The 23,936-nt window shown below is 49.2% G+C and overlaps 1 protein-coding gene across 1 annotated transcript in view; it reads right to left on the bottom strand.

The window, feature by feature from the left end:
• FRMPD3 (FERM and PDZ domain containing 3) overlaps nucleotides 1-21,060 on the bottom strand; it is a 128,543-nt gene extending 107,483 nt beyond the window's left edge. The window contains 2 exon segments of the mRNA XM_058536461.1: nucleotides 20,121-20,651; nucleotides 21,013-21,060. The gene's annotated coding sequence lies outside the window, so the exon portion shown is untranslated.
• Between the last annotated feature and the right edge of the window lie 2,876 nt (nucleotides 21,061-23,936).

Below are 23,936 nucleotides of genomic sequence, written 5' to 3'. Positions count from 1 at the left end.
GTACCCAATACTACCACTAAGTCCAGTACCTATTTATGCTGACCCCCAATTAGCCAGGGTATTCCAAGTTTCTACTTCACTAGGGCCTTTTTACCACCTACCACAAATCCTTATCCATCTGTGGTAGGCAGCCTCTAAAAGGGTCCCAATAATCTCTACCTCTTGATATTCACACCCTTGTGCATCCCCTCCCCCTGAGCTTGGGCTAGACCTACTGGCTCGCTTCTAATGAACAGAATTTCACAGAAGTGATGGGATATAACTTCCGAGATAAGGTTATAAAAAGACTGAGGCTTCTGCTTTGGGTGACCTGCCCTTGGCCACACGTTGTCTCTCTCTCTCTGATCAACCATACTGAAGGAAGCAAGCTGCCATGTTGTGAGCAGCCTAATGGAGAGGCCCACAAGGCATGGCAAGGAACTGAAACTCTCAAAGCCTGCCAACAACCATATGAGTGAGTTTGGAGGCAGACCCTTCAGCCTCAGTTGAGTCTTCAGATACTACAGCCCTGACCCACAGCTTGACTGCAACCTCATGAATGGCCTTGAGCCAGAACCACCCAGCTAAGATGCACCCAGACTCCTGACCCACAGAAATTGTAAGATGATGTTTGTTTTAAGTGGCTGAATTTTGGGATCATTTGTTATGCAGCAAAGATAGCTAATACATGATCCTGTGTTCCATTCCCAAAAAATTCTGCTTTATCCCAGGTGACAATGGCCAATGACCTAATGTTCAAATTTTTTTAACAGCCAGATAAGAGGATACCTTAATTCAGTTAAAAACACTTGAGTCTCTGGATTGCCATTAAAGAACAGTAGGGATTTTAGATGCTGGTAGAAGGCTAATGGAAAAGATTATTGGGGCAGAGAGCCCACATGTCCTTTGTATACATCGGGTCCTGAGCCCAGGCAATGCTCACAGCTTCTTAGAACCCCCAGCTGATCAAATTGTGACCAAAATAACTCCAGGTTTATGGCAGTACCCAGACCGTACCCCCTTATACTAGTTTCCTCCTTGGATAATGGTAGCTAAAGTTTATTGAGTACTAACTAAATATCAGGCACTGTTCTAAGCACTTTACAATGATTAACTCATTTAATCCCCACAATAATCCCGTTCTACAGAGGAGGAAACTGAGGCACCGAGAAGTTAAGTAACTTGTCCAAGTTCAGAGTCAGTAAGTGGCAGAGCTGAGATTTGAGCTCATGGTCCTAATCATGTTCCTCCAGGGAAGCCTACATGTACTGGGCAGAAGGAGGGATTTTGGTTACCAAAGTAGTCAGGATCTTTCCATTTTTTCCTTCTGTCTTCCTTTCATGTTCTTGCTCAAAAACTGACAGCAGCTTCCCACTGCCTACTGAATCAAGTCCAAAGTCCTCTTCATGACCCTTACCATAATTTGGCCCCAGCCTACATATCTTTCTCTATTCTCCACCATGTAACCTCTACTTATAGCTACAGTAATCCCCTGATTCTCTCCCCTCCCCCCACCCATAAGCTATCTTCCTGATTTTGTCCTAACTGGAAAGTCTCAATGTTTCTAATTGGAAACTACTAGGTGTGACATAGAAAGGGTTTTATAGTCAAATCATCTGGAGACATCTTGAAGACCCTTCCTCTTACAATGGTCCTCTCAGATTCCAAGGAGAAGATTATGAATCCTCTACCTGAGTGGAAGTGCATCTCTCAGTTTTGCCAGAATGAGACCAATGCTGCAAAGGTAGGGGTTAGAGCTCTGTGCCATGCACTCTACCCAGCCAAACCCTATCTCCTCCTGAAAGCCTCCCCCCTCCCTTCTGCCTATGCAGTTTCTCTGTCTGAGGTGCACAGTGTGGACTGTCCTCAGGCCATTCAATTCTCAGCTCAACTGTCACCTCTGAAGAGAAGCCTTTCCTGACTGCCCTAGCTGAAGTAACTCCTTGCTACTCTCCACCCCAGCCCCGTGTTTCTTTCCTTTCTGGCACTTATCAATACAAGGAGTGATGCTTTATTCGTTTGTTTTTTTGTTTTTCTTTTTTTGCTGAGGAAGATTTGCCCTGAGCTAACATCTGTTGCCAATCTTCATCTATTTTGTACATGAGCTGCCAGCACAGCACGGCCACTGACAGACAAGTGGTGTAGGTCCACGCCCAGGAACCGCACCCGGGCCGCCAAAGCAGAGTGTACCAAACTTAGCCACCAAGGCCATTGGGGCTAGCCCCTATTTGTCTGCTTTTTAAACATGTGTTCCCAGTGAAACATATGCTCCATGAGAGCAAATATTCTGTCTGTCCTGTTTACTATTGTGTCCCCAGGGCCTATAACAGGGCTGGACACATAGGAGCTACTCATCAAACATTTGTTGGTTGAATGAGAGATGTTTCACCTGGAAGTTCTTTTGTGTGCTTTTCCCTATCTAGAGCACAAGTGTCCTAAGGGCAAGGCCCCTGTCATAGTCTTCCTTTTTCCATGGCATCGAGCATAATACCAGATACAAGTAAATCCTGAGACCATACTTGTAAAGTTGTTGGGACGTCTTGCCCACACCTCAGTTTTTTTATCCATTTAACCACACTACCCTGCCTTACTGGGCTGCAGGGGACAGGGAGATGCAGAGTGGGCATGGGCTTTTTTACTGCACAATGTTCTAGTCTTGAACTTTCCAAAGGGGTGATCCAGGGGGAACAAGGTGGGAGTGGGGAGTTTGGTAGGTTTTCTGCAGTTTCTGGGTAGTGGAGAGAGACTTTGCAGGAGAGAAGGTACAGTATAGTCAAAAGGAAAGATGGAAGGGGCTATCCTGACAGGCCCACATATTTCAGAGAAAAGGAAATCTTGGTCCTGGAGCAGGAGGGGGCATTCGGTATCCAAACTACAAGGGGGTCAGGACATTTTGAAGCTTCAAAGCCAACTCTGGGGGTCTCTGTGTGAGTAAAAACATGGGCTATCACTGCAGGCCTTAGTGACCTGGTGTGGGAGGAGAGGAGAGGAAGAGAGACAGAGAGGGAGGGAGGGGGGAGAGAGAGAGAGAGAGAAAGCCTGGGGTCTTCATATCTAAAAATAGAATCTTGTGTGGGGAAAAAAGCCCATTTCCTAACCTTAATGCAGTCAGGCAGCAGAATAAACTGCCTAGCAAGGAGGTTGAGTCACTGGCATCACAGGCATACAAACCAAGTGAGATCAGAGATCAGATCCGAAGTGGGTTATCAGTACCAGCAAACTCTTTCTGGCTGCGGGCAGTGGGGGAGGTGGCGGGGGTTCAAATGGATCCACTGAGAGGCCCTTTGCAGGGTCAGTCCTCAGAGGCAACCGCATGGCGTGCTCTCACACACACCTACTCACACCCTTGCACCCTGCATGGAGGGAAATGACCCTGCTCCCTCTCATGTTTCACTGATGATGAAAGGGCTATCTCACTATGGAGACTTTTTAGCCCTTCTCCCTACTGACAAGTCACTTCTTTGATCCTGATGTGCCCCTGCCAAGGTCTAGGTGTCCCCTAGGCTTCCTCAGTCAGGAAAGATTCAGTAACCTTGCAGATTTACCCTCACACAGGTGTGGAGATATATATATATATATATATATATATACACAGGTGTAGTCTGTGGACTTTCTCTACACACATTCTGTCTCTCTCAATCTCAACCTCAATCTCTCTCTCCAACCTGAGCCACTTTCAACAGATATCAGCTGGACTCCTTCACCTTTATGTCCCTCTGGTTCCCAGAGGGTACCCCCTGCCTTTCTGACCCTCAATTCCTCCTACGCTCTCTTGGCAAAAGGTAGGAGTTTCTCTGCCCCCAGAGGTATCTTTGGTACCTCCCCAAGGCCCAGTGATGGCTATAGAAGTGCCCATTCCCGCTCTGGGAGTGCAGGGAAAATACAGACGTGCCCCAGGTCCTGCAGAAGAGGCCATGTTCTTTTCCTCGCCTTCCCTGACCCCATCCTCTCATTTCTCCTTTTGGCAGCAGAAAACTCAAAAGCCTCCTCAGTCCCACTGATGGGAAGAGAAAAGAACAAGACCCAAATGAAATGGATCAACTAGTAGACTGAGAAATTGAAACTGCGCCAGAGGCCCAGGGAGGGAATGAAGAGCATAGGCAGGGAATGAAAGTGGAAAGGCCCCAGCTGAGAAGCCAATGACAACAAATGGCCCTGCAGGGTCCTGGCCCGGCCAAAGCTACTCTGCTCTGCTCACTGTTGGATCATAGCCAAGAGTGTGGCATCTACGGGCTGGCCAGTGGCAAAATGGTGAGGTAAGGGGAGCTGGTCTCCAACATCCCTTGTCTTGGTTTCTTTTCCATTTTGTGGTCTCCTCTCCCAGACTCCCAGAGTTTTCCTTCTGTCCCAAGAGTCTTGTACAGCCTCCTCACAAAAAAATTCACACATCCCTGTCCCATTTCTGCAGAATTTTGAGTGCATCAAGTCATTTGTGCACCCAGGTGTGAAATGGGGGGTCATGGCTGAAAGCTGGTTCTCCAACGCTGTTGTGTGGATGTTAACAGAATGTATTTGAGGAGAAAAAGAGAAGGGTGGTGATCTGTGGTCTAATACATACTGGAAACCTTAAACAATGTTAGCAGGTTTGTCTACTGCAGGACTTCTCAGAGCCTTTAATATGCTAATATGCAATGTGAAGATCTAAGAGGGGGGATATAGCATTTCTCAAACTTATTTGGTCCTAGAATTTTTTTTTTCTTTTTTGTAGAGTAACTTGTGGGACTAGTGTTTTATTTAATGTATTTCCCTTCTTGGATAACATAGTTGCATTTTCACAACAGACTTTAATTCCTACACCCAAAAAAGTGACTGTGATGGTGGGAAAGTAGGCACCCTTACAGTTAGCAGAGGCAGTGATGGTTAGACTGGATCAACCACCAGGCTATAAAGGAGATGTTTTCGACCAGAGGACCCTGGTGGTATGGCTGTCTCATGTCACACATTATATGTGATTTTCACTTACCAGTTGACCCCTACCCCATACAGTTCCAAGTGTCTTTAATATTTAGCCTTTCTGTGCTGTGTCTAGGTACCTAGTATGGAGGGAATAGAGGGGAGCCTGTCTCCCCAAGACACGTCTATTTTTCATGATGACACACATGTTTAAGAGCTACTCCTTCCTGAAGCATTTGACATTTGTGACCTTGTTCTCCACTGATACCACCAGTCCCCCAAACTCCATCCTCTGAAGCCTCCTGAGCCTGCTGCCTCAAGAAGGGCTAGCTGTGAGCTCTGATCCTCTCTCTGGGTTTTCTCATGTATATATGTGACCTAAGCATGTCTTTACAGTGCACAGAATTGGAGAAACGAGGGGCACTGGAGAGAACTCAAGGGCTGTGCCCGGTCACACTGCTCTTCTGCTAGCCTACTAAATGTCCTGACCAGACGGGTCCCCACAAAGGGACCTCCACTAGTTCCTGTCCAAAGAACTGAGATGCTCTTCAACATGGTGAGCTAAGGGGTGGGCAGAAAGCTGCTCTTTTGAAAAAAGTGACTTAGTCCTGGTGAGGGTCGGTTACCTGAGAAAAAGATGTTCTCATCCATTAAACTGAGAGGCCTCCAAAGGTGAGAATTGAGCAATAAGAAGCTGTTCATAAAGGCACTGGGTCCACTGTACTCTGGGCTGGTTAGAGCACCCTAGGAGGACTGGGTTCAGTTCTGGACAAGACCCCTAAGAGGCATCCTCACAAACTGGAGTGTTACCAAATGAAAATAACTAAGATGCTATAAGATCAACAGGCTAAGGCCTCTTATAGATCCTGGACCACTGTTGAAAGCTATTAACCTTGGGGGAAGACATGTAGGTGCACTTGGCCAACATTTTACATATAATTCTAGGAGGTTCATGGACTTCTAGGTTAAGAAGCTCAGCTGTAGAATCATACCACAAAAGGAATCATTGAGCAAATTAGGTAGATTTAGTCATAAAAGTAAAATAAAATGAAAGTCCAAAAGATAGACTTGAGGAAATGTGATAGCTATATTCAGATATTTTAAAGGGGCTGCCGAGAGAAAGAGGAAGGAAAGAAATTACTGAGAGACTGCTTTCAGCTCAATATCAAAAAATGTTCTAATTAGACTTGTTCAACAATGGAAATGGCTACCTTAGGAGGCAGTGAATGCCCTGCTGATGAGAGGTAAATATTTGAGGGGGAGACTGAGCTAGATCTTTAAGGACCACTTCCCAACCTCACATTTCCTCTCACCCAAGTGTTTCTGTCTCTGTCACTGAGATCCTTCCTAGTTTATCACAGATCAGAGTCACAATCTTTTTTTTTTAAAGGTAGATTTTAAAATTTTATTTATTTACTTACTTACTTACTTACTTACTTATTTTTGTGAGGAAGATCAGCCCTGAGCTAACATCCATGCCAATCCTCCTCTTTTTGCTGAGGAAGACCGGCTCTGAGCCAACATCTATTGCCAATCCTCCTCCTTTTTTTGTCCCTCTTTTTCTCCCCAAAGTCCCAGCAGACAGCTGTATGTCATAGTTGCACATCCTTCCAGTTGCTGTATGTGGGACGCCGCCTCAGCACCGCTGGAGAAGCAGCGCGTCGGTGCGCGCCCAGGATCCAAAACCGGGCCGCCAGTAACGGAGCGCGCGCACTTAACCGCTAAGTCATGGGGCTGGCCCCAGAGTCACAATCTTGCCAACAAACAAACCCCAAAGGCAAGAGCAGATGGGAGGTGTCCCCAAGCTCTGGACTGCCTGTCCCCCTCATTCCTCTACTCCCACCTTAAGTCATGTATCTTACTAGCCCCCTTACTGGGGCTCTCAGGGTTTGCTTGGCACCAGCTAGTTAATCTGATAAACTAATCTGCACTAATGGGATCGTGAATGCTAATGAATTAATGTGTTACCTTCCCAAGTGACATATTTGCATTTTAACAGAGGTCTTCAGGAGATAATGCCTTCACTCAAAGGAGTGATTAATGTTGAAATTTCGGCTGTTTGGCAGTCCAGTAAAGAAGACAGTTTTCAAAAGGACACCTTTTTCCACCCTTCACATCATACCATCCGCTGGAAGAGGAAAACTCATGTCCCTGCCCTTGAGGGGTTTATAGTTTATAAAGTTGGGGAATTACAGTGGCTGACATTTACTGAGCCTCCACCGAAGTGTCAGGCCCTGTGCTAAGTGCTATATAAATATTATCTTTGAATTCTTACAACCACAACCCTCTGATGTAAGTATTTTGCAGATAAATGGGCTGGGCCTCAGAGAGGTTGAGGAACTTAGTACCGTATTTCATTGACTCTAGATGTTAGAAGCAACATTTTCCTAGGTTTCCCCGAGAAAGAAAAGATGCTGCCAACCGAACTACAATGCACCACAGATTCTGAGAAGCATTTCAGTTTCAGAAATGTTAAAATTGTGTCTTCGAAACCATGAAATACAGTAAGTGGTAGGGCCAGTTCCAGAGTACACACTCTGCCTAATGCTGTTCACAGAACCCAGAGGGGAACTAGCTGGCGAACACTTTGATATAATAATATAATAGCAAGCACATATTAATATTTTCATACAAAATGATTACACAAGGACTGAGAAGGCTGCACACTGAGTCCGAGGTCAATGGCAGCACCTGTTGATGGGGTCATGAACCTCAGTGGTGGAGAGCAAGAGGGACAGGATTCAAGGTAGAGGGAGTAGGCTGCGCAGGGCCTGGGGCTGAGGGCAGGGGGTGATAGATAGCAAATAACCTACTGTTGGGCACCCTTACATTAGGGAAGTTAGTTTTTGAGGATATGGCATACTGGGTGGCTTCGCTCAAGTGAAGTGGTTCATTAGAGAAACCGTGAGAGATACCTTAGTGGGATGGGAAAGGGAACTGGCAGATGGTCTTCAAAGGCCAGGATGAGAGATTTCAATTTGATATAATGGGCAAAGGGGGCAATTATTGATTCCTGCAAGTTAATGCCAACATATTATGAAAAGCTCATTCTCGCCACCAGGATGAATTAAAGCTCTCACCTCAAAGCCAGAGGCTTCCTGAGGAGGAAGAATCCAGCACAGCACAAGGGGTCAGCAGAGGCAGCCAAGCTCCAGGGCATTCCGAACCCTGAACTCTCAGCTCTCTCTGGATGTGCAGTCCCCTCTCTCCGGGTGCATTCCTCACTTGGAAGAGGAAGTAGCAGAGCCATTGCCTCCCAGGCCCCACCCCCGCCCCCCTGGGCAATGGTGGGGGGGTACAGACTGGAGGATGAACAGCTCATCTTCCCTCCATCCACTAACAAGGGTTTGTTGAGTCCCTAATGTGTGTCCATGTGTCTGGCACTGCCCTGCATGACACATGGATCAAAGAGGCCTCTGAAGAGCTCACTCCCTAACTGAGGAGAAAGGTGAAAACACAGGAAGTCATGGCAATACAAGACAGTGTAATCAAGCGCTAAATTGTGGTGGAAAAACAGTCTGGATTCCAAAATGGAAAAGGGAGGACTGTGGGTGACTAATTATTTGCCTATATTTTTCTGTATTCTCAAAGTTTTCTACTATGTATATGTATTACTCTCATAATTGGGGAAAATATATAATTAAAAAAGGAGGGCAGTCAGCGAGGGCTAGAATGATCAGGAAAGGCTTCACAGCAGAGGCTGGACTTGAGCTTGTTAGAGGATGCAGTGGAAGGATTTACAGAAATTGAGAATTTACAGAAAAGGGGGCTACTGCAAGCTGGGGGAATGGCAGGAAGATGAGCGCAGGGAGAGGAGTACCCTCTGAGTGGGGTACAGTGGGCAGGGAGAATAAGGAGACTAGTGGAGGTTGGGGGTCAGGAAGAAATAGGTCAGAGAGATTATTTATATACATATATATGGCGAAGCTCAGCTATTGTGGAAGGCAGGCCTCGGATACCAGGGAGAGGAGTTTCTATTTGATATCGTAAGCAAAAGGGAGCTATTATAGGCTCTTGAGCAGGGAAGTGACATGATGAAAGATGTTTTAAGGAGATTCCTTTGGCAGCAGCATTGAAGGATCACTTGGCTGGGAGGGGGAGGCAGCATGCAGAGAGACCAGTCAGGAGGCTACTGCAGTAATCCGGTCGTGAGGGAACGAGAGCGTGGGCTATGATGGCGGCAGTGGGAATGGTCGAGAAGGCATGGATTCATGAGGCACTTGTGAGAGATGAACTGCAAAGACACGGTGGTGACTGATAGGAGTGGGGAGGGGGTGACTGATTGCAAGCAAAGCTCAGCCCATGGGCTAGTGAAAGAGTGATGGTGTCACAAATAAAGACGGAGATCCAGGGAAGGGCTCAGGGCTGGGGATCAGCGTGGAGGGTAAGGTTGGAGAAGAGATCCTGAGTTTGGTTTTAGCCATGGTAAATCTAAAGTGACGGTCAACTCCAAAGAGAAAATGTCTTAAAAGGCACTAAAGAATTGGAACTGGAGCTCAGGTTAAAGGCCAGGCTTTATCATTTCCAGCAACCACCCAGAATTCCAAAGCAGGACAAACTGTATTTAGATCGAGTGTGGAAACTTCTGGAGAGGGAAAAGGAAAAAAGCAGACCTAACAGCCAATTCTGATTTGGAATTTTCAGGTGACAGACTTTAAACTGCATGGCAACAGCAGACTGGTGGGTCTGTTTAAAAATCCCCCTCCTTTTTCTCTGGCGGTGAGTGATTTCCCTACATATTAGAAAGATTACAGCTCGACTGTAGGCGACGAGATGAATATGGAACAACACTCGCTTTATTAATCATATCTGCATTCTCTGTGATTTCACTGTTGGTGGCAACAGAGCCAGTGTGACACACAGCGCCCTCACCAGCCCTGCGAGCGGGCTTGTTTTCAGAGTCCCAGCCCGCAAACCCAAGATCCAGACTTTTGGTCATCTTGATACAAGATAGGAGGCAAGTCCATTTAAAAAAATAATCTGAGGGCCGGCCCCGTGGCTTAGCAGTTGAGTGCGCACGCTCCGCTGCTGGCGGCCCGGGTTCGGATCCCGGGCGCGCACTGACGCACCGCTTCCCCGGCCATGCTGGGGCCGCGTCCCACATGCAGCAACTGGAAGGATGTGCAGCTATGACATACAACTATCTACTGGGCTTTGGGGGGGGAAAATAAATAAAATCTTTAAAAAATAATAATAATCTGAGTACCTCAGTTTCCCCCTGTGTCAGCTGGAAAAGCATCTATAATTGACTTGCTTGGGTCTGGGTTAGAAGTGGGAAGAACAATTATTGAAGGAAAAAATGTATAGATGAAAGACAAAACTTGGGAGAGAAAGAGTGAGCACAGATTGCAGCAAGATTTCCAAATTGAGAGGTCTTGACACTTACCCTGTTGACTCCTAAGCCAGTTGTCACCACCACGCCCTCTTCTTTCTGCTTTCAGTGGGCTTTTCCATGTGAAGAGTCATAAATAAGACAACCTCCCTAGTCAGTGACTTGCATGCCCTCTTCCCAATCCCCCACCACCACAGGCATCTTCCACTCGGGACACCTGCCCACTTTCCAGCCACCATCTTTCCTCCTACCTCAAAGCAGAAGACTGATTGGAAATCAGAATAGAAATCTTCAGCAGGGAAATGCTGGAGACCGCTGGTCGACAGACTATGCAGTGTGTGTGTGTGTGTGTGTGTGTGTGTGTGTTCATCCACCAGTCTAGCCATCTGTTCCTCTGTTTTCCCAGTGGGTTTGAATCAGAAGCAAAGAGAAGCCTGTTTGGGTGGTCCTGCCCCCAGAGCTGAGCTCCCTTGGCACTTAGAAGCCCACAGCCTAGGCAGCACTACCCTCCACTCATTCATCTTTAGAAGGCATCATTCCCTCCCACAAGAAGAACTGGTAAGAGGAAGGGGGCTAAAATCTCACAAATATGCCTTTATCTGCAGTTCTCTACTCCCCTCCAACCCAGGGATGGGGCACTCGGCCCAGAAACCTGCCCAGGGCTGCAATTCAGCAGGCTGGGCAGCGAGGGGAGAGCTGGTGGGGGAAGCAAATGAGCAGGCAGAGGCCTCTGCTATCACCCTCCCACCCACCTGTGGACTCCTCGCTTATTTCTGATACCAGCTGTAACAACAGGGCTCCAGCTGGCATTAAAGTGCTGTGGTAGCTCTCGCCATGCCCTGGCACAGGTGTGACCTCCACTGGGATGATCCCAAGTGCTGAGAGGAGTTTTCAAACTGATTCTATCAGGGAAGCTGAAAGGTGTCTCCTTGCTCTCAGCAGCTCTCAGAGGTCTTGGGAGCTTGAAACAGAGCCCCTGCCTCCAGCCTCCCTGTTGGGGGTGCAGTACTCAGCACGCCGGCTCAGCTGTCATCTCAACCAGATTCTGTAGCCCGATTCCCCAGTGCTCACTCCTTCAGGTCGTGACATTGAAGGGTCCGGTGCAAATCTACTTTACTTGGGATGGTTCACTGATTAACCCATTGTCGTCTTAGCTCCAGTGAAATTTGGCCACGTGAAGGCCCTGAAGGCATGGGGCAAAGAACGTGTAAGTACTGAGGGTAAGAGGAGGGAGTAGGTGAGACAAAAACAAGTCAAGAGAATCTACTTGGTGGTTGACCAGCCACGCCAACGCCTTAACTGCCTTTTCAGTTTGACCCTCCTCTGTATGCTCACTGCCACCACCCTAATTACCTCTCACTTTGCTTGCTGTAGTAGTTTACAATCTCTCCTTATTCCAATCTCTCCTCATTCCAATCAAGTCTGCTTCCTATGGCACGGCTAACCATCCTAAAACATTTTGTGTTAATTGTCCAATAGCTTTCCAGGGTCTCCCCAAGTCCAAATTCGTCATGCGGACATCAAAGGCCCTCCAAATCCAGGTACCCCTTACGTGGTAAGTCATTTTTTCCCCACTGTGCCTCGACACCCACCCTCTCCTCTAGTTAGACCTCCTTTTCACTCTTCCTTGATTATACCATGACCATCTCCACCTCCGGCCTTTTCCTAACTATGCTTCCCCCTCAGATGCCTGCTCTTTTTCCAGCCAACAATCTCAATCTCACACATTATTCAAAATCTAACTCAAGTTCAACCTCTTCTGGGAAGCCTTCTCCTTCCATTCCAGCCCACGCTGCTCACTCTCTCTATGCTCTGAACCTCTACAGTGCTTACTGTTTAGAGCACATAATGTGGTATATAATTGTTTCCCAACTTGTATTATTCTTAGTTGCTTCATACGAATAAGTATTTTTTTGTTCAATTATGAATTTCTAAAGAGCAGGCCCTTTGCTCTCCCTTTCCCACCATAACATTGGCATTGGGCTAGACCTAGGAGCGCTCAAGACTCCTGTTCTCTTGCCTTAACTCCAAAACGAAGGAAAGATAAGATGAATAAAGGCCCTCTGAGGATCTTCTCTGTCTGTTCCCTCCCCTTTCTCAAAAGATGTTCCAGGCAGTTGAGGAGCTGAGGCTGCCTAGAGAGGCCTATCCAGCCAATCGGCTGTTGGATCTCTAGTTTTTAGTACACTGCCACCTCCTAAGGCTTTCTGAGCAATCAATAATGCTGCTTAAGTGATCAATCTGAGACCCAATGGGCTGCAGGGGCCAGAGTTTGATTAACTCGAGAGAATAAATGTATGCTGGAAGAGACAGAGCAGGGAGGGAGGAGCAGAAGAGAAAGCAGGAGGAAAGATGAGCTGGTGGAAGGTAGAGGGAGAGAAGGTTTTATGAATGAGGATACAGTAGGATGGAGCTGAGAGTAGTTCTCACCTGATCTGATTCAACAATTGAAGCAAGTTCTTACTGAGACAACTAAATAATCTTGGGGCTTTCTCAGAGCCCAATGAATATCCTGGGGCTGCTGGGCAATCTTTGGCCTTGGCAAGATCACTGTTGCCACAGTCCATTGCGGGCCTGCCTAAGAGGCTGCAGGCTCTGTACTGGATGGAGAAGTGGGTTGGAATGGAGACTTTAGGGGACCCTAAGGAAGGACTTGGGTCTTGAGCTACGCTTATTGGCTAGGTTTACAGAAATCCCAAGCTCTGGCATCCTTCAGTCCTCCACCCAAGGATGGTGACTCTGATATTCATGATGATGTGGGACAGCTGGCTGATCTGCAAGGGTTATATCAGCATTACCCTCTCTCCATCCACTGGTGTACATATTATCCCTCCTCCCAAGGCTCTGGGGCTGGAAATTTAATTATTTAGCAGTTAAAAAATAAGAACTCTCTCTGAATTTTTTTCTGGAGGGCCCAAAATTCTAGCTATATCACTAATCAAAATTTTTCTGGGAAAGATAGTGTTATCTGGAAAAAACAGAGCAGATAACTTATTACTGTGAGAAAGTTCCTCCTTTAATCTGACCATGATTCCTGCTGCTCTCATTAAAAACCCATCCTTCACATATGATGGTATTATTACTCTCCCCATCGTGGAGGCTCCAAGCCCCAGAATCATCTTTGACTCTTATTCCTTCCTCATCCCACTCATCCAACTGGTAGGTAAATCAGGTTTCTTCTACCTCCAAAATCCATCCATCCATCTCCTTCTTTCTATCCCCATCCAGCTACTGTAACAGGCTCCTAATGTCTTCATGTCTCCAGGATGGCCCCCTTTTAATCAATCTGCCAAAGGGGAAAAAAAAGAAAAAATGAGCCTGAATCTAATCAAGCCTAAAGTTAACTTTCATTTATAAAAGGTACAGAGGACAGTGGAACAAGCTAAATGACAACAAGAGGAAGCAAACAGACAGACCAGAATGTGGGACAGTGTACAGAACAACTAACCACACTTCTCTAACGAGTCAAAGAGGGGGACTGCTGAAAGGGCCTTGAGAGACATAATGACCAAATGTAACGTGTGGAGCTTCTTTGGATCTTGATTCTAACAATCCAACTGTAAAACATGTTTTAAGACCATTGAGGACGTTTGATTACAGACTGGGTAATGGAAAATACAAAAGCATTATTGTTAATTTTGTCAGATGTGTTAATGGTACTGTGGTTATATGAGAAAATGTCCATTTTTTAAGAGATGCATAGAGAAGTATTAGGGGTGAGATTACATGATTGATGTGTAAAATTTATTTTAAAAAACTTCAGCAAAGAAAAAAAGAGTAAACATAGCAAATATGGCAAAGTCCTGATAATTACTTAATGTGGATAATGGGTATATGAGGTTATTATACTATTTTCTCTATTTTTTGAGAAATGTTCATAACAAAGAACAAAAACAAGTCATCCACGGGGCTGGCCCGGTGGTGCAAGCGGTTAAGTGCACGTGCTCCACCGCTGGGGCGGCCCGGGGTTCGCCGGTTCGGATCCCAGGTGCACACCGACACACCGCTTGGCAAGCCATGCTGTGGCAGTGTCCCATATAAAGTGGAGGAAGATGGGCATGGATGTTAGCCCAGGGCGAGTCTTCCTCAGCAAAAAAAAAAGAGGAGGATTGGCAGATGTTAGCACAGGGCTGATCTCCTCACAAAAAAAAAAAAAAGTCATCCACTATACCCCAGTCTACCTTCCTAGCTTTACCTTCCACTCCTACCTCATTTCTCTATGACACAGCTGCCCTATGTCCTTGCTCAACTGAGTCCTGTCTGAACTTCATCCCTTCACTTACTCATTAATCCATTTTTTTTACTCAACAAATATCTAAGGACCTCTTATATGCACTAGGCGCTGTAAATGCAAAGATGACTGAGACTGAGGAAGACAAGGGGCCTCCTTCATCTTTGTATCCTCCCTAGCAACTAGCACAGCACCTTGCACATAATAGGTGCTCAATGAATGTTTATTGAACTGATGGGCACGGGGAGATGTGATAGAGTCCCTGTCTAATATGAACCAACAAGTATTTAATCCAACTCAACAAACGCTTATTGAACACCTATTATGGGTAAGGCATCGTGTGTAATGGGAATAAAAAAGAGACAAAAAACACCAGGCTATTTCCTTTATTGAACTTAAAATGTAGATAAGACATACACATATGAGAAGTTATATTTGTATGTGAAGAATATATGAATTAATAATTCAAGCAATAATAGTGGGGTCTATCAGCGATATACTTGCCAAATGTATTTTAGAGACAGCGACTGGAGGAGGAGCTCAGAGGAGGGAGAGAGATCACTTCAGTCTAGAATGATCAGAGAAGTCTTCACAGAGGAGGTGAATTTGAATGTAGAGTTGAAGGACAGGTTTAGTGGTATTGGACAGGAGAGGAGCATAGGCAGAGAGGACAGGGCATTCCTGGTGAGTGGAACGGCATGAACGAGAGCACAGATGCACAAAAATGTATAAACGATATGTTTTGGAGACCGTGAGGAAAGAAATTTGGCTATAGTGGAGGGTGCATGTAGAGCTGTGTTTCTCAAGTAGACCAAGTACATCAGCGTCACTTGGGGGAGCTTGTTAAAGTGCATATTCCTGGCCTCCAGCTCCCAGACATACTGAAGCAGAAGCTCAGGTGGTGGGACCTGGGAATCTGCATTTTAACAAGCTCTCCTAAGTGATTTTGAGACACATCAAAAATTGAGAATCCATGATGTGAACAAAGAGTGGGAAATAAGGTTGGAAGAATACACAGCATTAGGCCCACTCGAGAGCCTTGAATGCCAGGCCAAGGGGGCTGAATTTATCCCACAGGCAGTCAGGTGTCACCCCTCAAAGATGCTGATCAGAAGTGTCATGAAAAAAGGATATTTAGGAATATTAACCCAGCAAATGTGTGAATTATGGACTGGAAAGGAAAGAGGCTGGTGTAGTGTAGACATGAGGTGGTGGCAGGGGACCGAGTGAATTGGGGTAGAGTCAGAGATGGTTTTGAGGTTTCTAGTCTAGGAAACTAGAAGGCTTGTGGTAACAGAGAAGTCAGAAGAGCAAGCCATCTTTGAGAGATAATGAGATGAGTCTGTGAATGTTGAGTTTGACATGATGGCAGACTATCCAAGGGGAAATGTTCAGACAGTAGCTGGAAATACAGGACTGAAATATAGGAAAGGGGTTCAGTTTGGGCCAGAGAAGTGGGAATGGCCAGAAGAGGGGTAAGAGGCATGTCCTTGCCAAGAGAGGAAGTGGAAAGCAAGAGGAGCTGAGGAACACCCGGATTTGAGGCGCAGGAGGAGGAACTAGCAAAATGGAGAAAAAAGGATGGGTCACTGGGGTGGAAGGAGACCCAAAGAGTACAACCAGGCAGAGAGCTCTTCAAAAAGCTAGGGATGGCTAGCAGTGTGGCTAATGCCAAAGTGAAAGTGAGGCTCAGAAAAGGTCACTAGCTATGGCATGCCTACAGAGAAATCTGCTCGTCTCACGTTCATCAAGACATATAACAGGCAGCCCCCCCTCTCCTCCCCGTACCCCCATGTCATATACACACTCTGATTTCCAAGCTCATTTTCTAAATACCCAGGGGAGTAGGCACTAGCTTGCCACTGGGCTGTTAATGTTCCACTTTAACAATGGTGCCCTCAGAAAAGGGGATGCTGCCTGTCACGTGTGGGAAGTAATACAGAATCCCAAGATCCCTGTCCTCTCCTTACCAGCTCAGCTCAGGGGGGACTGGAAAAGAGGGAAGATGGCGTGCTTCCCTCCCCTTACACCCCCCGTCCCCCGCCCGCCCCCCACCTTGGATTTCTCAGCAGAGCCGCAAGGTCCAGCCCATTTTGAGAGTCCTTTGTTTTGGCTGCTGATAATGAAAGAGAATGTTTTTCTTTTTGAATTTATGGTAAGAAGGAAAACAGAAGTCCTTGAGAGAAGAGCCAGAACAGAGTTTTCTGCTGCATATGCTAATAGCCTTAAGGCTGGACCACAGCTAAAGCTAACCTGGGTGTGGCCTCCTCCCAGTGGCCTGTCCAAGCTAAGGGTCTTCACCCAGTATTGATGGGGACTGTCCCAGCCCCCCTAAAAGTGATTGCTAGAGCCTTGTGAAGGCATGAACCCCTAGAACCCAAGCTTGTCTGAAGGAGCCTCACTTCCCACAATTTGCTCCAGGTGTGGGTGTATACATGTGTATGTGCGTGTGTGCCTGCACGCACGTGTGTGTATTGGTAGGTACTGTGCGTAATTTGTGTGTGCGTGTGTGCGATTTGCGCCTGTGTGTCTCTTATGGCTTCAGGCAGCCTAGAGGCTCCAAAAGAACCGAGATCCTCCTTCTATTGCATTGGTGCTGCCCTCTTAGGGTGCCTTATCTGGTGCTGGCCACGGAGCCCAATCATTTCTGTAGAGTTGGGGTGGGTGGGTACAGTGTGCTTCTGTTATCCTGCATCCACCAGTGTTCCCTCCAAGGACTGAAGTGGGGACTACTGCAGTGGGGCAGTGCTGGACCAATGCCTCTCCTCTGCCCATGACACCCTGAGTGCCCCTGCACCCACCCCCACACCCCAGGACTGCAGTTGCCTCACTCCCCACCCCACTCCTGTGCTCTGCCCAGCTTGCTTCTGTTATCAACAATCCTAGGGCTTTCCTGTTGCACGTTTTCAACCTACCATTGCTCCTAAAGGACCTCATTGGTGGCAAAATCCCCCAATCAGGCCACACAGTTCATTTCCTAAGACCCTGGGACTGTACCACTCACCAGAGGTAGAGGTCCCTTGACTCATTTAAAATGGGTTCTGCGGCCTCTTAGGAGTCCCTAGCCCCCTCACCCAGGAAGGCAGAAGCTCCATTCCACTGTCCAAAGCCACAGCACCAACAGCATCACCAGCTTGTGTTTATGGGGGAACTTGCTGGCTTCAGGCCACCAGCCCGGCCAGTCTGCAGGACACCTCAGATCTGGGAGATGTTAAGAGCCAGGAACTTGGGGCACCCACTACCCTACCCTGGCCAGACTCCTCTCCCTAGTTCCCATCAGCGCACACTTGGAAAGCAATCGTGGTGGTGGGTGTCTGTGGGAGAGAGGGGAGGATCTCTCCACATGCAGCAACGAGTGTTGCTCTCCTGCTTGGATCATACCCCCTCCCTTCTCAGAATCCTGCAGTGGCTCCCAATTGCCTCTTACATCAATTTAAACCTCTCTATGGGTCTCAAAGCCCTCCATAATTACATCCCACCTTCCCACATCCCCACTCCCACACACACATTACATGTAACTCAGGGCCAGACACAGACAGTAGAAGACACGGTCCACTAACGCTCCTGCCTGGGTCCTGCCACAGGTGCCTGAAAGCCCCACCAACAGAGCCATTCCTCTGCCTCCTTTAAAAATGCAAATGTCAAAAAAAAATGCAAATGTCACCTGAGAGGTGAGGGCAGTAAAACGTTATCTGCTATTAACACCTTGGCCAGGCAGGGATTCTGTCATCAGACTTGACGGAGCAGGGAGCAAAGCCCCGCCTAAACGGTCTAAGGGTGCGGGGGAGGGGACCCAGAGGCGCCTGGAGCAGCCGACGGGAGGGGTGCGGCGAAGGGGCTCTGACGTCGAAGCCTTCTCTGTCACGACTCTACCAAGAACTACAGTCTGATTCCTCGGCGTCTCTACTTAAACCAGTCAAACCCACTAGTCCTCCCCCCTCCCAATTTTGCTTCCCCCTCCACACACACATTACGTCTTATTTCACCTCAGGGGTACCTTCATGCCGAGCTGCTGAGGTTGAACTGCTTCTCTCACATGAAAAAAATAAGCCACAAAATTGGGTAGAAGCTAGCATGTCTGCTTGGGCATGGCCAAGTCTTGTTGAGGTCTCCCTGGGCATGGGGTGAGGGGGCTGAGAGCTGAGAGTCTTTTGCTTAGGGAAACAGCAAAGGCTTCCTGGGAAGCCTCTCTCAGCTCCCAGGAAACTGGGAACTGGGTTCCCCTGGCTTCTCCTGCAGTGAGCTTGACCGGCAGGGAAGGGGAGGGAGAGGCGAGGTCTCCCAGCTGAGGGCCCCGGGTGGCTGAATTGCCACACAACCCCGGGGCCCTCTTCGCCAAAGTGTGCGCCTTCTACCCCAGCCTTCCAGCGGGGAAAACTCACTTGGGCCTTCTCTCTGAGTCAGCACAGACTCCCCTACCCTCCACCCCAAGAAGGTTGCCCCTAAGGAAGCCTTGCTCTTATAGCAGTTTCTCCAATGGGCAGAAGTCCAGAGACTGCCCCACCCTCCGAAAGAGCTGCAGGATGCTAAGACCACCCAGTGGACTCTGGGGCTCTGCAGCCAGACTAAGATGCCAAGGGGAGGGGGCAGGTCTGGCAGAATTCAGCATACACCATGATCAAGGGCTCTCTGGTGGCAGCTGCAAGGGTGGAGGTGCCACCTGCTTTGGGGGGAACCTGTCAAGCATTTGCCCCTGCAGTGGTTTCAGTGTGTGTGTAATGCTGTGTGTGTGCGGGAGGCCCAGGAGCTGGGGTGTAGACGTGAAGGACTATAAGAGTTGGGAACGCTTTTCGCCAGAATGGAGTTCTTAAGGGCCCTAGTGGAGGTGTCTACAGCAACTCAGGATGGGGGTTAGCTGTGTGTGGAGGGAGGAGCAGGTACTGGATCTGCAGTAATGTGCAGTTGTCATGTAGTTTCTCAGGGACTCTCTGAGACAACACACACAGATACTCTCCAAGCTCCAAAGCACCAGGCTGGGGAGTAGAGGAGTGGGTGTGCGTGTGCGTGTGTATACATGTTATAGCGGCGCTAGGGAGGGGGTGCGTGTAGCTGTATGTGTTTGGGTGACTGCTTTATTAGCATCCTGGTGAGAGGGGGCAAGTGTAGCTGTGTGTATGTGTGTGTGTGTTTCCTCTTTGGATGGGGTGACTGTAGCTGAGTGCAGGGTATGTGGTGCGGCTGTGTGTGCGTGTGTGTGTGTCCGTGTCCGCGTGTGAACATGGCCCCGGGAACCACGCACATGCTTCAGACAGCTGTTTCTGGCAGCCCTGAGGCTCGGGGTTGTCCGGGCACCCCGGCTAAGTGGCCACCTCCCAGCAGCCAGGCCCCACGTCTCGCCAGCTCTCCCAACTGTGCCCACGGCCCCGGCGCGCACACAAAGGCTCCATAATGAACGCGCTGCACTCGCCTGCGCTTGGCTTCTCACCCTGCACCCCCGGCGGCCAAGGCGAGCCCGCCAAGCCGGCGACTCACCGGGGCAGTGGGCACGCAGCCGGCCGCTCCCCCCGCCCGCCCAAACTCCGGGCGGCCCGACGCTCGGCGCCCCCCGCCCTGGCCCCGGCTCCCGGGGGCGCCCAAGCGCCGGTCGCCCCCGAGACAGCCCGGGGCGGCACGCTCCCGCCGCGACCCACCCCTGGCCAGGCTGAGACTGCGGGCGCGCCCCCCTGAAGACAGCGCACCTCTTACCTTCCTCCTCCGCCTCCTCTTCCTCCTCCTCTTCGGTGGCGCGGCGGCGGCGGCGCAGCGGCGACGGCGACAGCGGCGGGACTAGGGCGCCCGTGTCCCCGAGCCCGGCACGGGCGTGGGGCTCAGTAGCGCTGGGCGGTGGGGCGGGCAGAGGTTGGCGGGGCGGCAGCAGCTGGCCCGGGACGCGGGGCGCTGGCGCGCAGGCGGCGGGCTGCGGGCAGGCTGGCAGCGGCGCGCGCGGGCTCCTCGGGCGGGCTCCATGGCTGCGCCGCGGGCGGCACCATCGCCGTGGCTCGCTCGTCGCTCTCTCGCTCCAGGAGTGCGGCAGGCGGCGAGGTGACGGATGGCGGCGAGGCTGCCGGACGGCCGAGGAGGGGAGGGGAGAAGGGGCGGGGGGAGGGGGAGGAGGGGGGAGGAAAGGGGAGTGCAGAATGAGGGGCCTCTCCGGCGCCTCCCGACCCTCGAGTGCTGGCGTCGGTTTCCCGGAATGGGAACGCGGCTTAAAGGCACAGCTCCCGGCTCGGGTCACAACTAAAAATAAGCACAAAATTGACAATTGGGGAAAGAATCTCCCAAGACTCAACCGAGCAAGCCAGCCACCCAGACCGGCGCTGCCTCACTTCTTGAACCTGACCGTTCAGGCTGGCTTTGCCGGGAACTGCTGGCACATAAAAGGGAAAGCCAATTTCCAAAGTGAACCCGGGAAAGTGGTGGTGGTGGTGGGTGAACTGCAGAGAAGGGGCAACGGGAACGCTCACTTCGGTGACTCCATTCCCTGGTCCCTGACCTTGCCTCCCTGAGTGCCCCCTCGCCCCCTGTTTGCTCGCCTTCTACTGGGGTTGCCCTCCCCGCAGCTCCCCTTCTGGTCACCATTGCCAGCATACATACACACCTTGAGTTTTGGCGTCGGCTGCTACTCGCAGCACCTCTCCCCAGCTCTGGAGTGCGAGCTGTTCAAGCCCAGGCCCAGCCCGGGAGCCCACCTCAGGAAGGGAGCAATCTGCCAGCTGGCAGAGGTCCGCTTGGAGCATGCGGTTGGTTTGGTGAGAAGGGAAGGAGGTTAAGGGGTGTGTGTGTGTTCACCAGCAGATGGAGGGAGGGTCCTGGCCACACACACACACTGAAGGAGAGTAGCTAGGCACACAGCACAGTGCCTAATGAATGATCTCAGGACATTTTTTAGAAACATGCTGTGAATACTAAACATGTAGCAGCCGGATTCAAGAAAGACTCAGTCTCCCAGATGGCTGCAGACACCTTTGGAGGAGTAGGGGACCAAGAAGAAAGGCCACTCCCTGTCTACCCAAAAGGGCAGCCTCAGTGGGGACCCAGGGGGAACTGGGAAGCTGGATGGGTCTGGGAGGGCAAAGTTGAGGCCAGGGAAGAGAAAAGTAGAAGGAAGTGGTGGGGTTGAAGAGCTTCTGGTGATGCCAAATGCATGGTGAATTTCTGAGTGTCAGGTGTGCACATTTGGGCCTCAGCAGTTCCAAGGTGAAAAGTGAGCCCTCCTGAATTCTTCCTGTGTGCCTGGACTCTGGAAGGGAGGCTGTTTGGAAAAGGAGACCCATTCTAGTTGGAATCTCTTCCTCAGTTCTATTTAAATATTGGGGTAAAGCCTCAGAAGAGGCTGGAGGGCTACTGAGGGGCAATCATGGGGCAAGAGGATGGTCTTGCAAGCTGCGTGGAATTTCCAGGATACAGAGAAGAGCTCCAGGTGCAGGGCTCTGTGGTTTCCCGCAGCTGGGATCAGCAGTGGAGGAGCTGACTAGCAGATTTGGCCATCCGTCCACTGAGCACACTTTTTGCTTCCTTCCTGGCACTTCCTATGGTGAAAAAAAGGATGGAAATTCCCTGCATCTAGATGGGGGTAGCCTAGGCTGGGAAAACAAGCTGATGGAATTATTAAAAATGGATGGTGAGGGCCGGCCCCGTGGCTTAGCGGTTAAGTGCGCGCGCTCTGCTGCTGGCCGCCTGGGTTTGGTCCCGGGCGCGCACGGAAGCACTGCTTCTCCGGCCATGCTGAGGCCGTGTCCCACATACAGCAACTAGAAGGATGTGCAGCTATGACACACAACTATCTACTGGGGCTTTGGGGGAATAAATAAATAAATAAAATTATTAAAAAAATGGATGGTGAGTGAAAGTAAAGACACGCAGGGAGAGAAACACACAGCATTCCTGGCAAATACACAGGCAGACCCGCACACGAGAAGATGCTCTGATACACACGGAGTCAGGGACACACAGCGAGTTACACTTGGGGCCACAGACACACTGAGCTAGTCCAAAAAAAAAAAAAAGAAAGGAGAAGTCTAGCCAGAAAAGTGACTCAGACTTGATTTCTAATCCTTCCAGAAGAGAGAGGTGAAGAGAAGCAGGGAAGAGTTGGCCTCCTGTCTCCAGGGATTGGAGAGGGAGCCGGGAACCAGCTGTCCAGTATGAATAATGCTATTTGCAGCCAGACAGTTTCTGGCTGGTTTCCTTGTGGTGGTGTCTTGGGGGAGGATCTCCTCCAGGGTCTCTTGATCCTTGCCCAGTTCATTCCTTATAAATATTAATATTAATAACACAGTTACCAACAAGTTGGCTTGTATCAGTTCTTATAATGAGACTCACGGGTTAATAACTAAAACAAACGCATTTTACAATTTCAATTAGCCCTCTGCTGCTGCTTGCTGAGCTCCCTGGAAGCATATACCTGGGCTCCACTCAATCTGCTATGCGGTAAACAAAAGTAGAGAAGGGGTAATGAAGGGGAAGAGAATATTAGGAGGGACTGTCATTGCACAATTGCATGTGTGAGGGCTCCCGGGTGACCAATGAGGCACTATCCAGTTTAGAATAGTGATTAAGTGCACAGCTTTTGGAATCTGCCTCTTATTAGTGGTGTGACCTGGGCAGGTCACTTAACCTCTCTGAGCCTTACCTGTGGGATGAAGATGATGGCAGAACCTACCTCATGGAGTTATTGGGGGTATTAAATGAGATAATGGATGTAAAAGGTCCCAGTAAATGGTAGCTGTCATTCTTTCTCAAGACCAATCTGTCTCCTAGTCATCTACTAAAAGGCTCCCCATTTTGTGTTTATTCTGCTTAATTCCAGTCTGAAGTGATGTAGCATTTACATTGTTTCTTGCTCTTGGTCAAAGTGAATCCTCAAGACTGCGTGCACATTGGCTGATTTCATTTCCAAAGGGAGAACCACCCCTCACCCCCTCCAGAGAATCATGTAGGTAGGATTTTTTTGTTTTTGTTGTTTGACAAACTGTGTGCACTCCTTATGCTCGTCAGAAATGAGGGTGGGGGGAGAGCAGGAGGCAGTGTACAGAGAAGGTTCTTCAACATTCTTAACCTTATGCCAAAATTCAGCAAAATAAACACTTGTGTGTAAAACTGGAACTCTCAATCCAGTCACACTGAAATTTGGTAAGGAAGATCTCTTCGGGGTAAGAGTTCGGTCTCTTCAAATCTCATGACAAGTGGATGACAAATGAAGATCTTCCAGCCGGAAGTCTATTTCCTATTGAAATCAATACAAGGAGACGAAGCTAATAAGTGGCACTATTTTTCTCCCCTACATACTGAGAGTGGATGGAGATAGCCCAGCATCACTGGCACCTTGGACTGTAATCAGCACTTAACAACCAAGCAGCCAACTCACCATTAACTGAGAATCCAGAAATAAATGGACAGGGCGGGCCCCGTGGCTTAGCAGTTAGGTGCACGCACTCTGCTGCTGGTGGCCCGCGTTCGGATCCCAGGCACGCACCGACGCACCGCTTCTCCGGCCATGCTGAGGCCGCGTCCCACATACAG

Source organism: Diceros bicornis, chromosome X (genome assembly GCF_020826845.1).
Source record: "Diceros bicornis minor isolate mBicDic1 chromosome X, mDicBic1.mat.cur, whole genome shotgun sequence".
NCBI classification, from domain to species: Eukaryota; Metazoa; Chordata; class Mammalia; order Perissodactyla; family Rhinocerotidae; genus Diceros; species Diceros bicornis.
Note: the sequence above shows the minus strand (reverse complement) of the source record. Positions and strands in the feature narration are given on the sequence as shown.